Source organism: Mustela nivalis (assembly GCF_964662115.1).
Source record: "Mustela nivalis genome assembly, chromosome: 5".
NCBI classification, from domain to species: domain Eukaryota; kingdom Metazoa; phylum Chordata; class Mammalia; order Carnivora; family Mustelidae; genus Mustela; species Mustela nivalis.
The window spans coordinates 8,231,882-8,247,875 of NC_139024.1; the positions used below are offsets into that span (position 1 = coordinate 8,231,882).

General features: G+C 42.2%; 1 long non-coding RNA gene across 1 annotated transcript; it reads left to right on the forward strand.

Annotated features, from left to right (window-relative positions):
- Positions 1 to 7,912: 7,912 nt before the first annotated feature.
- Positions 7,913 to 11,171, forward strand: LOC309864073. Its single transcript, XR_014311372.1, has 3 exons — positions 7,913 to 9,082; positions 9,290 to 9,824; positions 10,201 to 11,171. It is a non-coding gene; the product is annotated as an uncharacterized lncRNA (long non-coding RNA).
- Positions 11,172 to 15,994: the final 4,823 nt, after the last annotated feature.

Here is a 15,994-nt window from a genome sequence, read left to right on the forward strand (position 1 = left end):
TGGGACACAGTCCATCATTGTCTGATGAATATTCCGTCTGGCAACAAGGGACTCCCACAACTTGTGGTCCATGTTCTGTCTATGTAACTTTCTGATATGGCCTCTGATGGAGTTTTCACAGTAAATGGTGAAAGGGATGTGTCCACAATACTGCTTCTCAAAGATGCCTCAAATGCTAACGCTTTAATAATGAGAAGTATTTGTCCTTAAATATTTTTCTATGTAATAAAGTCAGTCTTCTACATTATATGGATATATAGGTATTTATAGACATCTATAATTACACTCAAGATATTTTCATTTTGTAAAAAAGTGTGTAAACACTTTTGTTATTCTGAGTGACCTGCATGCCCATCAAAATAATGATTCCTTACCCCTAGTGAGCACTATTTCTGTGCATCCACTCCTATCTCTATTTTTATTCTTTCTCTCCCTCTCTTTGTCCCTCTATTGCCCTTTCTCCCTTTCATTTTGCCTCAGATATAATCTAAGTTACATAATATCCAGTAATAGAACATACATTAAAAATAGATCATAACAGACTTCCAGTTAAACAAAGAAGTTTGAACATTTTTCCTCATCTTTTCTCCCTTCTGAAATCCTACCAAAAAGATAGTAAAAGAATAACACATTATAAATCCACAAGAATTGAAGGAAAAGGAGGGGAGATTTCTGTGTAAGAACTTAGCACTTTGGAAACTGGAAAGAATAAGGGAGACAAATAAATGACTTGAATCCCAGGACAGCTACTACTTAAGTCTCTGGATGGAAAATGGAAAAAAAAAAAAAAAGAAAAAAGAAAAAGAAAACAAGATTTCTCTTCTCACCGAATCCTGGAAAAACCCAGGAATTAGAGCATTAGGTCAGGATGCAGGTGGGGCCAAAAACAGGAATAGTGATGGAAATCCAGAGGAGAATTAGGGCTTCAGATGGTTTCATTCACTCTGTATAATAGACAATCATGTTTTCCTCATTCCAGGAAAAGTTGAGAGGTTTATTTCTGGGGATATTGAGCTAAACAGCATCTGGATTTGGGGACACTGAGGATAGCTGAGGGATAGGGGTATGAAATTACATATATTTTCAAGAAGGGATAAAGTGAAAATCAACATACCAACTTTATGGAACTCCCACCCCTTTCAGTCCCCAGAGCTGAAAGGTTTATACTCCCCAGGCAGGAGGTTCAAGGATCCTCTAAAAGGACATTGGTCCAATATGAAATACAGTTGAACTTTGAACAATATGGATTTGAACTACATGTTCCCCCCCCAAATACAGTACAGTATTGTAAATGTATTTTCCCCTCTTTATGATTTTCTTTTCTTTAGCTCACTTTATTATAGGAATACAATATGTAATACATATAACATACAAAAATGTATTAATCAACTGTTTATGTTATTGGTAAGGCATCCCATCAACAGTAGGGTATTAGTAGGTCAGTTTGGGGGAAGTCAAAGTTATGTGCAGATTTCCAGCTGTGTGAGGGGTTGGTGCCCATAACCCTCATGTTTTAAGTGTTTTAAATACTGTATTTTAAATACGGGCATTTAGGACCCTGGTGAAACAGCCAATTTTCTGTAATGAATCCATGCCTTATAGGGTCTTATCTGTAATTATGAACAGATAGTGAAGAATAACCAAGGATTCATATTGAACTTTTAATTGAGTAACAGAGATTCAAACAGAAAGAAAGGACAATGTGGTACAGAACAAAGCAAAACAAATGCAACAAATGACTGCAGAGAGATATACATGGAACAAGTATACAGTTCTATAGAAAAGAATCCAACAGAATAAGAAAAAGGATTTAGACAATTCAACATATTGTAGCATAAAATAAAAAATTAAATGATGAAGCTGACAGAGATCCAAAAAATAGAAAAGAAGGACAAGGAAAGGGAAAGTGAGTAGTGAAAAGGAGAAAAAAATGGAGGATCAGGTCAGAAGATCCAAATGATGGCCATTTCAGAAAGAGAGAACAGATTTAATGGAAGGAAAAAGTAGATTAAATAAACAAAAAATATCCAAAAAAAATATCCAGAACTGAAGAACACAATTGTCCAGACTAAATGTGTATAATGAGTGCCCAATATAATGAAAGAGAAAAGACCCACACTGGATGCATTTTTGTGAAGTCTCAGAACTGCAGGAAAACATATAATCTTTTAGAGAGAAAGAAAAAAAAAAACACCTCAGTGGAAAATTACCTTTGAAAGTTAGGAGAAGACAGAACTTGAGCCTCTATTTAAAAAGAAGAGATACGAAGGTAGCAGAACATGAAGGAGGCTCACATTCACCCTGGTGACCTAACAGTATGGATCCTGGGACCCAACAATGCAGATGCCTCTCCACTCTGCCCATCTGGAACTGTGGTGAGGGAATTAGCGGAGACCTCAGCACCACCCCCTTGCTTCCCATTGGCTCCCCTTATGGGGACAGTGTTGCAGCATCAGAATTACTGCCACAGCTGGGCTCTTGGGTGATGCCAGGCTTACTGCCCCAAGTACACAGTAGTATAAAGCTTCCCACATGAACTACTATGAATCATTTGGAGGTTTGAGTTCTGTCCCTTTTTTGTTTTATTATTTTACAGTCATACTAGATAGTGAATCAGCAGCAGAGTTGGATTCAGAACTGAACTCTCTTGACCGGAACCTGAGCACTTCTGTGTGGACACATGAAGGGACTCTGAAATAATCTCCACACATCTTTGGTGATGGCGGATGGTGGCTGCTGTTTACCCAGGTGGCTGTGTGTACATGAACAAGAAGTGAACCTTTGTTTAAGTCATTGTTTAAGGTTTTGGAGTCTTCTATTACTGCAGTGTAGCATGTAGTATTCAGGTTACTCCCCTTCCTTCACAGTGTAGGAACTAAAATGTCTATACTGTGTAACTGATTGCTGGGAGGCCAAAGGATGAACTTATTTCTGCTTGAAGATTGAGTTCTTTCTGCCAGGCATTCACATTTTCTCCGGAGGTTGTCGGAGGCAGGCCCCTGGCCACGGCGGCCTCCGCCATTAAAAGATGGCACCTGGCTAGTTGCCAGGTTAGGATTGCCTCGTGAGACTAAGTGGAATGCCCAAAGAGGAAGTAAACAGCATTGGTTGCTAGCGAAGTTGTTCGTTTAGGTGCACAGCCTGATTCACTCCCTCCTGTACCCTGCTCGCTGATTGGTCATGTAAACGTATATAAGTGTGTAGACTTGCGGAAATAAAAGGGAGAAGGAGAGAGAAGATACATCTGAACTGGGGCTTCTTGTCATCCTTGCGGGTTGAGGGCGATAAATGGTGCCGAAACCCGGTAACGCATAAAGGATTCTTGCAAGGTAATTCGCAGGAAAGCGGAGAGTAAAGGTCCGCAGGTAAGCGGGGACATTAGCCACGTTCAAAAGCGGGAATTCCGTGGTAAAGTGGGGAGTAAAGGCCACGTTCAAAAGTGGGAATTCCATAGGAAAGCAGGGAGTAAAGGTCGACTGAAGTATATACGTGTAAAAAGTTAATGTGCTAGTTAGTGTCTTTAACGTCTGCGTCTGTTGTCTGTGTGTTCATAATGGGATCTGAAGTATCTAAAGTGCGGTTGGAAGGGTCTTTAAAAGACCTGCTGAAAGCCAATGGAACTCCACTAAAAGCAAAAACTGCTTATGCCTTTTTGAATACAGTGGAAAAGGTGGCTCCATGGTTCCTAGATGAAGGCTTGCTAAACATACCTCAATGGGACCACCTGTGATCCAGGGTTTGGCCCCTGTGAAACCTATTAATGCCTCAGGGTCATATCAACCTTTTAAGTTGCCCAGGTGCACCAATAACAGGGTATGGCCACCGGAGTGGTCTGGATGTCAGAGTACCTTGCGCTCAGTTTACATCAATGAAATGCATAGCTTTACATTCACTCCATGCTTTCCTACTTATAAAAGCAATTATTCCTTTCAAAATCCTAAGCAAGGCAATCCCTCTTCTCCCTTTGATGCATGTCAGGTCTGTAACTTGCTAGGAGCATGTACTGATATCTCAGCAGTGTCCTTGTTAAATGGTGGCAAATTCCTCAACTGTTCTTATAAACAAAATGACTCTAGTACCTTTGAGACAACAGTTAATGTGTCTTGTCCCGATAATATTACTTATCAGCCCACTCCCATATGCGTCTCGCCACCGTTCCTTTTCCTCGTAACAGATGCTAGCGAGCTGAAAGATATGTTGAATTGCACTAAGAATTGCTATCTTTCCCAATGCTGGAATGTCACAGCCTTCAAGCTGGCTATGATTATGCGTATCTCTACCCATGTTCCTATCCCAGTTTCCATTCCAGAGGACAAGTTACTGGTGGTGCTATCCAGAAAGAAGAGAGATTTTGGTATCACAGCCGCCATTGTGACAGCATTGGCTATATCTACAGCAGCTGCCATGGCAGCAGCAGTCTCGCTTGCTGCAACTATACCCACTGCGGAAGCTGTGAACACCCTTGCAGAAGGAATGGCGGCTGCCCTTCAAACACAGACTCAGATCAATGCACATCTGCAAGCAGGAATCCTGATAGTCAACCAGAGAGTGGATTTGGTTCAAGAACAAGTGGACATATTGGGGGCCCTATTGGGACTGGGATGTATAGCACCCTTCCCAGCAATTTGTGTAACTCCCATAGCCTACACTAATATGAGTGACTTACAGAATGTCTCCCGACAGCTCTCCCAATACTTGCAGGGGAATTAGTCCACAGAATTCCAAAACTATACTCAGCACCTGCTACTAGGCATACAAGGATAAATAACACCAGAGTTGAGCTTGCAACCCTCCCAGAGATAATCAAAACATTGCAAGATGTGTTAACCTTTATGAAACAATGGGCTAGCATAATTGGTCTGATGACAATCCTCGTAGTGGGCTTGATTCTACTAGTAAGGAAACTGCAAATTTGGAGGCGACAGCAACATAGGCAACAGCAACCCATGGTGCAGGCCTTGTTATCCATCGAGGCTGGAACATCCCCCCCAAGTGTGGCTAAGTATGCTGGATGGGTAGTCAACAACGGGTAAGATTGGTGGGGGAAATATATCAACCTAAGACAGGATGCAGATCATTGATATCTGCCGTCTGATGATGGGTAAGGATATTTCCCGCCACTGACAACCTAAGACAAGCACAATAAAAGAAAAAAGGGGGAGATGTCGGAGGCAGGACCCTAGCCAGGGTGGCCTCTGCCATTAAAAGATGGCGCCTGGCTAGTTGCCAGGTTAGGATTGCCTCGTGAGACTAAGCGGAATGCCCAAAGAGGAAGTAAACAGGATTGGTTGCTAGTGAAGTTGTTCATTTAGGAGCACAGCCTGATTCACTACCTCCTGTATCCCGCTCGCTGATTGGTCATGTAAATGTATATAAGTGTGTAGACTTGCGGAAATAAAAGGGAGAAGGAAAGAGAAGATACATCTGAACTGGGGCTTCTTGTCGTCCTTGTGGGTCGAGGGCGATAGAGGTCTTGGGGCTACTGATGGATAGTGAAATTATATGCCATGGAATGATTGCATTCTATACAAACTTTCCTTTATTCTTAAAAAAAAAAAAAAAAAACCTGAGGGAATAATTGTTCCAAGAGACTTCCCTCATACATTTGTAATCATTAATGTCAAGGATCTTAAAGGAAAGATAGGTTCAAGGAAAGTTTGTGAGATCACTACTTATAAATTTCCCCAAGGCTTATCATCAAGTCTAGATCACAAGGGAGGTGGTTATAGGTGGTTATAAAACACTATTTGTATAGGTGGTTATAAAACACAGGCTATAGTCTAGTGGATGTGGAGCTTCTTTGGACTTGGACACATTTTTGGCTTTTGTTCTCATGGCACCCCTCCAGGACTTTCCTCTCAGTTTCAGCCTTCCCTGGAGACCAGATGCTTTAGCTCTAGCCCGGGGCCTCCAGGGAACAGACCCTGGTGCTTCCTGTGGAGTCACAGCTGCCCTTTCATTTGGGGAGAGTAGGACTTGCTGGTCAATTGGTAGCTGAATTGCTTAATTTCCTTTTTGGAAAGGCTGGAACAAGTTTCCTGAATGCCCTTAGCTTTCTGAAATGTTTTGTGGTTAAGAACTGTCCTAGGAGCTACTGGCTTAGTATTGAGTCTGTTATAACCATCATTGCTTTAAAAACACTGCAGCCAACAAAGGTGTCACAGGAATATGTCACTATGACAAGCACTCCAAATGTTGGGAAGCTCTCTACTCCAGCCTGGCTCTCTACTCCAGCATCTCTTCCTGCAGCTCAGTCTCTTGAATGCCATTTGAATCTGCTCATTCCCATTGTCACAGCCATGTCTCATCAAGTGTGGATTATTTCTACAAGCTCTCTGGCCAGGCTTCCTACTGTCACTGGGCTCTTCCACTTCCTTCTTCAAGGGCTCATATGGCTTGTACTAGGTAGAACTCCTTTATTCTAGATAGAATACTGAAATTGATGACTACCTAAGTTGGAAGATGAGATGTCCAAAGCTTAAGGACAAGAAAATGCCTGGATCTCAGGATTAACTGGAGCCCAGAGACTTACAAGCCACCAAGAATCTCTCTTTCTCCTTTCTGCTCATCATGCAACATTCTCCTCGGCTCAGCAAGCCAGAGCATTAGCATCCATATTGTAAGAACCATAGCCATCATGTGACTGCATGCCACATCTAACAGCTGCAACACCAGGGGAGGGGTGGGTCAGGGAAAATATTATTTCCTGTGGAAACCATGTAGATGGAAGTGGGGTGGTGGGAAATGTTTCCCAGAGGAAAGCAGGTGCTTGTGTGACAAACAATAGGTGCCTGTTACTTAAGGCAGCAGGAAGAATCTTCTTTTAGTGCCTTCCACACCTGCCACATGAATCACCAGCCTTCATACAACCTGCTTATATCTGTCTGAATTTTATAGATATCATTTGTTCACCATCTTGAAATATCCCTGATCTTTGGGAAGTCTTCCTTTTTCTCATAGAATTCAACTTCTGCACAAATATTTTCAACCAACCCTATTGTATCTGGAAACTCTTCCAGCTCTTGCTTGTGGTAGAGTTGGGTGAGTAAATTAATAAGTGTACACAATATAAATGCCAGATATGGTGTCATGCCTCTTGGACATCTTGGAACAAATGACTGGAACCCCCAATTCTCCTGGTCCTGAAGCTTGTTATGAATCTCTGAGGGGGCTCATGTGCCTCTCACACAATCTCTATTCTACATAGTGTTGACCATGGCATAAAAACCACCACCTTTGTGTTGTAACGAAGCAAAGAAAGCAAAACCAATACATAAGAAGATGTGGTATATATACACAATGGACTATTACTCAGCCATCAAAAAGAATGAAATTGTGTCATTTGCAATGACCTGGATAGAACTAGAGGTTTTTACGCTAAGTGAAATAAGTCAGTTAGAGAAAGACAGATACCATATTATTTCAGTCATATGTGGAATTTAAGTAACAAAACAGATAGATGAACAGAGAAGAAGGGAAGGAAAAATAAAATAAGACAAAAACAGAGAGGCAAATCATAAGACACTCTTAACTATAGGGAACAAACTGAAGGTTCTGGAGGCGAGGTGGGGTGATGGAATAATTGGGTGATGGGCATTAAGGAGGGCACTTAAAGTAATGAGTACTGGGTTTGCATGCAAATGATGGGTCACTAGATTCTCCTTCTGAAACTAATAATACAGTATATGTTAATTAAGTAAATTTAAATTAAAAAATCCATAACCACTTGTACAAAGTATATGTAGGCCTAGCAGACATTACTAATGCTGTCATGGAGACTGAAGGGGGAGGAACTGTCTTTTAGCCAAATGCACAATTCAAAAGGCCAAAAAAGCTCATCTATTTATCAGCCTCTGCTGTTCTGCCATTGAACCTGGCCCTTCAAGGGCCAGCTTCCACCTGTCGACGCTTTTCTTTTCTTTCTCTTTCTTCAGTAATTATTTTTCATTTGAGTATAGTTGACACTTCATGTTAGATTTGTTATGTGTCCAACATAGTAATCTGAATTATCCATACCTTATTCTATGTTCACTACAGTGTAGCTCCCATCTGCCACTATACAACACTATTACATCATTGACTATATTCCCTATGCTGTGCCTCTTACTCTTATGACTTATTCATTCCATAATCGGAAGCCCATATATCCCACTTCCCTTCACCCATTTCCCCATTTTCCGACCCTCCCGCCTTCCCTCTGGTAACCACAAATTTGTTCTCTGTATTTATAGGTCTGATTTTTCTTCTTGTTTGTTGGTTTATTCATTCATTTTGTTTTTTAGATTCCACATGAGTGAAATCATATGGTATTTGTCTTTCTCTGTCTGACATATTTCACTTAGCATTATACCCTCTAGTTCCATCCAGGTCATTGCAAATGGCAAGATTTCATCTTTTTAATGACTGTGTAATATTTCAGTGTGTGTGTGTGTGTGTGTGTGTGTGTGTGAGAGAGAGAGAGAGAGAGAGAGAGAGAGAAATTGCTACATCTTCCTTATCCATTCATCTATTGGTACTTAGTCTGCTTCCATATCTTGGCTATTGTAAGCAACACTACAATACACATAGAGGGGAATATATCTTTTTGAATTAGTATTTTTGTAAATAACCAGTGGTGGAATTACTGGATCATATGGCAATTCTATTTTTAATGCTTTGAGGACCTTCCATAATGCTTTCCATAGTAGCTGCACTGGTTGGCATTCCCAACAGCACATAAGTGTTTCCTTTCTCCCTTTCTCCTCACTAACACTTTATTTTGTTTTTGATGTTAGCCATTCTGACAGATATAAGGTGACATCTCACTGTAGTTTTAATATGCATTTTCCTGATCCTGATAATGTATGATGTCGAGTATTTTTTCATGTGCTGTTTGCACGTTTCTATTTCTCTTTCCCTCTTGTCTTCTTCACTCAGAGGACATCACCCTCCCCCAAAGAAAACTGATAGATTGCCCCTTCTTTCAGACCATCTTGCTGTTCTCAGTGTGGAACCAAAGTTGAGACAAAAAGGTGGATCCAACCTACCTCAGAGGTGCTTGACTGCCTATGTGCCCAGCCTATGTGAACTTCTTTCTGCTCAGGTACTAATTCCTGGTCTAAAATATTGTGACTCGGAGTAGAGCTGCTCTGTATAAAGAAGGTGGTTGAGGCCATTTTCCCAGAACAAGGCTGCTTCCTGACAAGGGTGTGGACTCCCTGCCATAGTGGCTGTGTGACTCAGTGCAGGGGGTGTAAGGAAACAACGTGTGGATGGGTGTGAGCATTAAGTTTTGTTCCTTTTCTTACAGATGACTAGGAGGGATATTCCTGAGCAAGATACAGGGTTTTCTCCCTGGAGCTAAATATAACTTTTGAGCAGAGAATATGGTGACTCTGCCAGCAGAGGGATCCCAGGCTGAGCCAGATGGGCCAGAGATGGGGCAGGCCAAGGATGAGAGGCTAGGAATGCTTCTCCGTAGACCTGATAACACAAACTGAGTCGAGAAGCTGTGGAACCAGCCCTCCAGAGGCATCTCCAGCACAAACTCAGGAGGATACAGAAAGAAAAGCAGTGGACTGGAATGGAGAAGACAGTATGCTGATGGAAAGGGTGGCTTGACTCAGGGAGGATGAGAAAGTGGTGAAGGACTGTACCAGAAGAAAGGCTCGTTTGAAACACCCTACGGCAGAGCCCAAGTGACACTGTTTAAAGCGGCAAGCGGAATGATGGCCAAGGCCGGGTTTTTCTGGAAGTTCAAAGTGTGGGAATGGGATGCAGTCAGCCAGGAAAAGACCCTGCTTCTCAGAGGACTTCAAAGACCGAGAAAAGATGCAGAACTAGAGGTAAGAAGAGGAAAAGAAGAGGAGACTCAGGGGCAGAGCTAAGAGGAGGACTTTCAGAAAAGTGTACCCCAAATGTGCCTGCAGAGTAAGTGCCACGGGGCATAGATTATCTGGGTCTTGCTTCGTGTTCAGTACAATGTCTGGCACATAGTATATACTCATACATATTTATTGATAAAAGCGTAAGAGTGCTCCAAGAAGATGTATCATATAATAGGTGTCATTGCCAAGTGTGTTTGAGGCAAGCTCCAGTAATGCTTTTCTTTTTAGGAAATATTCAAATCACATTAGCAAGTTGAAAGCTACAAGAAATTGCAAATGGAAGAAACTTGTCTAACTTTCCTTAACTCAGTGTTTGCCATACTTATCTGTCCAGAACATTGCCCCACCCCTGTTGTCATGATACCTGTTAATACTTGGAGGAGCCCAAGTCCAGGTACAAAGAGAGAACCAGGAAGGAGCTGGAATCTGTGCCAACACAAAGAGAGGTCTGAGACTGTGCGCTCTTGGAGAATGAGGTAGGTGTGTAGGACGTGGTGGAGAGAGAGGGTGAGTGTAGTAAAGTTGGAGCAAAGAAGGGCATGAGGCTGGGCCCAGGACCTCCTGTCTTCCTTTGGGTGTGTTTGCCAAGAAAAGTGGTGGCAGAGTCCACAGCCAGGAAAACTCGGGGGAAGGATGGCCTAATAGGGTCAAATGTTTAGCTCATTCAAGATGGAGGGAGGCAGGTCTACTTAGCAACCCTCATACTGCTATCTCACAGGTCTTTTTCAGACCTGGAGGTGTTCTCCAGAGATATATCACATGGCACCCCCAAAACAAAGGCATTTTATATCAATATCTATGTAACTTCTTCCTTTCTTTCTCTCTCTCCCTTCCTCCCTCCCCTGCACGTCCCTTCCTAAGAGGGGGCGTTTGTGTTTCTTTTCCCAGTAATGTGTGGTCCATGAAAAATTTTCCTTCCTTCTGACCCTCTGACTCTGGGTGAATCCTCATTCATTCATTCCGTCATTTGTTGGATCATTCATTGATAAGGGTGGGGGAATACAGCCCTCAGGGCTCTTAGATAATAAAAAAAAAGAACACCAAGACAATCTAAGTAAGTTCCAAAGTGGAAAGTTTACACTAGTGATTTTAAAACTTGATAACTTAAGAATCACTAGGAAAATAAGAATAAAAAAGAAAACAAAAAAACACATCCTTGTGTTCCATGCCTGATTCAGAATCCTGGATTTTTCACTGTTGTAAGAGCATCCCAGGACAATGTCATGGTGTGTGTGCTCAGCACTGCACTGTGAATCAGTGTTTGGAAAATACTGTAGATGATGGTCAAGGAAGGAACCACATCTGACCGACTGGCTGGGTTATCATGCTTGTTGGACTTGCTAATAAAGGAAGGTGCAGGGGAGGGATCCAAGCCCTCATGACTAGAGCACCAGCCATCCCACACACAGACCTGCTCAAATGCCCGGAAAGTTGAGAGCCACACAACCTGCATTTCTTTTCTTTTCTTTTCTTTTTAAAATTTCTTTTCAGTGTAACAATATTCGTTGTTTTTGCACCACACCCAGCCTCGATGCAATCCGTGCCCTCTCTAATACCCACCACCTGGTTCCCCCAACCTCCCACCCCCTGCTCCTTCAAAACCCTCAGTTTGTTTTTCAGAGACAACCTGCATTTCTGCTCAAAGGTCCTTGAAGTGGTGAAGGTGACATGTTGCCATTTTATTTGGTCCCATGGCTACCATGAACCTTCAGTCCCTACACTCCACACTTGCCTGTTAAAGGTCCATCTGTTTCCCCTTTCACCAAATTTACCTGTGTGGGCAATGATACCGAAGACCCTCCTCCAAGCTGTGACAGATCATTGAATATTGCCAGGGAAGTAACTGCACAGTAATGACACCCATAATACTCCAGACCCTGTGTTCCCTAAGTGTGCTTTTTACCCCCAGAGTGTTTTCAAAGCATGTGTCGTTGCTTTGGGGCAGGCTTTTACTGTTAGCATCCTCATAACTGGCACTTCATCTGGGGCCCCATTTACTTTTTTACAAATTTTTAAAGAAATTTTATTGTATTATTTCAGTGATCCAAGTTTCATTGTTTATGTACCACACCCAGTGCTCCATGCAATATGTACTCTCCTTAGTACCCACCACCAGGCTCACCTAACCACCCCCTCCTCCAGTTTGTTTCTCAGAGTCTACAGTCTCTCATGGTTCGTCTCCCTCTCTGATTTCCCCCACACTTTTTTTTATACCTCACACAAATTTTTATACAGTTAGTCATGCATACAGATCTGAGGACTATGGTGACTCACTCAAAATAACTCATTTGGGGAAAGAGAGTCTTTATCAGCTGTATTAATAACAACACAACCGCCATTAAACAGCTCAGTTTGGCTCCTTAGATATTCCTTTTCAAATCAGGTTGTACACATTTTGGGAAACTGTATTAAAATACCACATGTTCTCCATCCCCCAATCCCTTCAGTCTTTGTTTATTGCTTTAGTTCATTCCTGGATTTTCTCCCCAAGCTGTGGGTAAGGAGAGCCATGGATAAGTTCATTTTTTAGCTTCAAAGTGACAGAAATGTCTGATTTCTCTCAGTTTTTGGAAAAGTTGAGTAGTCACAGAAAATCTGAAGCAGAAAGTCTAAAACCTCTTAAAGGGAGCTGCCTTTTGCTCTCTTTCCTCCTTTCCTTCTCCCTTCCCTCCCTCCACGTGGACTAAATATCCATAATGTGCCAGCCACCGATCTAGATTTGGACTCAGACACAAGGTTGAGCGAAGTAAGGTCACTGCTCTCAAGTGTCCCACAGTCTTCTGAATAGCTCCAAGAGGAGAACCCGAGAAATACATAACATTGCTTTCATCAGCAAGAAATCACCCCAAGATGTCCTTGCATGCTTCGGGGGACACCTTCCTAGCTCATAATTCCTTTTCCTGCAGACTCCTCTGTTCAGGGTACAGGCCTAGAAAGGCACGAGACTGAAGACTCTATTACTTAAAGCAGCTGCCATGAGATGATCCGTGCTTTTGGTACTGGTCCTTAGTTGCTCTTCCACAGGGCAACGTGAAGACCAGATGACCTGAGAACATGTGGTGGCTTATGGGGGAGGATTCCTGAGTGCAGAGAACCCAAATCTTTTTCGATGGGCAGGATGCCTACCCTTTTCTTCAGTAGAAGACCTTATCCAGCTTCTGAGACTGCTTGATATGCATGGAGATTCTTCCCCAACACACCTTTCTCTTGCCGTCTGGAAATCCAAATAAAAATAAAGCAGCCGTCAAGTGTAAAGGGAGATATAAAGGCCTCCCTCCCCTTTAGTTAAGGCCCCAGATACCGTCCCTGCCCTGGTGGCTGCCCTTCTCTCCTCTGCCTTCTCCTTCTTACCCTTGTCCATATTCTGCTCAGATGGGGGCACAGACTTGAGCACTGACAGCGTCCTAACTCCAGTTTGAGAACCATTTTACAAGAGCTGGGATGGGCAAGCCATGGTCCCAGCCAAACTGAGATTACAGTCTATGTTTGTGCATCTCTGGACCTAGGCGTGATATTTAGATTTTTTAAAGGCTGTGTATGTTAAAAAGGAATATGAGGCAGAGATAGCTCACAAGCCTGAAATATTTACTATCTTGACTCCTATAGGAAATGTTTGCCAACTTCTATAGTAGAAGAAATTGTTGTGTTATAGGGGAAGAGAGACCATACAGAAAAATAGCAGCTACATGATCCCCAGAATGGATAGAGGTGCTGGAGGACCAGGGCAGCACACTACCTTCTCATTCTTTGAGGAATCCTGCGTACCTCCTTGGTAGAAAGCAGATTATATGACCTTCCTCATGTCTTAAAAGGTGTGGATCTCTCAGGCTCTAAAAGTGTACTCTCTCTCTCTGTTGCTCTCTCTTACTGTTGTGAATTAAATCAGAAAAAGTGAAGAAAAGAATGTGAATTATTGTTCCAATTATGATATGTGATTCAAACACGTGAGGGATCTTGGCTCCTCTTCCTCTCTCAGCTAAGTGCAGCTACAGCATCAATTAGGATTAAGATGATGTTCTCAGATCTAGGGAATGGATTGTTGAGTGCCAGGAAAATAATACTACAGTGTCTGTGCATGCACAGAGCTAGCTGGACAGCTGCTCAAACGGATTTCCTTTGTGCCGTCTAACATCTGAGCTCTGTAGAAATTCTCTCCTCTCAAAGTCATTTTGAAGTCCCTGAATCCTCAGATCCCTGCAGTACCTGATTTTTTACCCTCTCTGTTACATAAAGATTTAAGATTCTTTTAAAAAAGATTTAAGACTTTTGCTTATACTACATATACACTGAGATAGGCCTATGCTTGAGTCTTGATGCTTCCTCTAAAGTGACTGTGGGTACTTTCTTCTTTCAGACTCTTTATGGGGTTGACTCCAGACTCTAACCTTGGCCTTGAAATGTGGCAAGTGGTTCAGTAATGTAGAACACAGGATCTCTGACTGAGCTAAGTCTGATTTTGACTAGAGCAAGAGTGCCTTTAAAAAAAGTGGAAATTTGAATGGTGGCGGCTTGCCACCTTGAAGAGAGTAGCAGTTTTAAATCAATATACTCTGCCATCTTAGAAACAGATGTTAATCACTCGGCATCAGGGAAATACAAATCAAAACCACAATGAGATACCACCTCACACCAGTCAGAATAACTAAAATTAACAAGTCAGGAAATGACAGATGCTGGCAAGGATGTGGAGGAAGGGGAACCCTCCTACACTGTTGGTGGGAATGCAAGCTGGTGCAACCACTCTGGAAAACAGCACAGAGGCTCCTCAATATGTTGAAAATAGAACTACCCTATGACCCCAGCAATTGCACTACTGGGTATTTACCCTGAAGATACAAATGTAGTGATCCAAAGGGGCACGTGCACCTGAATGTTTATAGCAGCAATGTATACAATAGCCAGACTATGGGAAGAGTCTAGATGTCCATCAACAGATGAATGGATAAAGAAGATGTGGTGTATATACACAATGGAATACTATGCAGCCATCAAAAGAAATGAAATCTTGCCATTTGCGATGATGTGGATGGAAATAGAGGGTATCATGTTTAGCGAAATAAGTCAATCAGAGAAAGACAACTATCATATGATCACCCTGATATGAGGAAGTGGAGGAGCAATGTGGGGGGGTGGGGGTAGGAAAAGAATAAACGAAACAAGATGGGATCGGGAGGGAGAAAAACTATAAAAGACTCTTAATCTCACAAAACAAACTGAGGGTTGCTGGTGGGGGTGGGGGTTATGGACATTGGGGTGGGTATGTGCTATGATGAGTGCTGTGAAGTGTGTAAACCTGGTGATTCACAGACCTGTACCCCTGGGGTTAAAAATACATTATATGTTTATAAAAAATTAAAAAATAGTAAAAAAGTAGATCAGAAAGAGATGTTAATAAGATATGGCATTTGAAGGACATTTTAGAAGAATAGCTTTATACTGAGTATTTTTCTAATGTTTCTCTAATTCTTCTCAAGTGACTGTGGAGTACAGAAAGTCAAGTGCCACTGTTCTCAGGGCTATGAGTGTATTAGCTTGTTTAATGACCACATCCCAAGAGGAAGATGTTGTTGGGCTCCTCATTTGACAGTGGAGGAAGCTGAGGCACAGGGAAGTAAATGGAATACCTCAGATACAGAGTCTGATGATTTAGTTCCAGAGCTCGTAGCCTTTTCTGACCCACACCTCATGTCCTCAACATGCCTAGTCATGTGCTAAGAAGGGGGATTTTAAAAAAATTTTTTTAAATAAACATATAATGTATTTTTGTCCCCAGGGGTACAGGTCTGTGAATCACCAGATTTACACACTTCACAGCACTCACCATAGCACATACCCTCCCCAATGGCCATAACCCCAGCCCCCTCTCCCAACTCCCCTCCCCCCAGCAATCCTCATTTTGTTTTGTGAGATTAAGAGTTACTTATGGTTTGTTTCCCTCCCAATCCCATCTTGTTTCATTTATTCTTCTCCTACCCCCTTAACCCCCTCATGTTGCATCTCCACTTCCTCATATTATGGTGATCATATGATAGTTGTCTTTCACTGATTGACTTATTTCACTAAGCATGATACCCTCTGTTTCCATCCACACTGTTGCAAATGGCAAGATTTCATTTCTTTTGATGGCT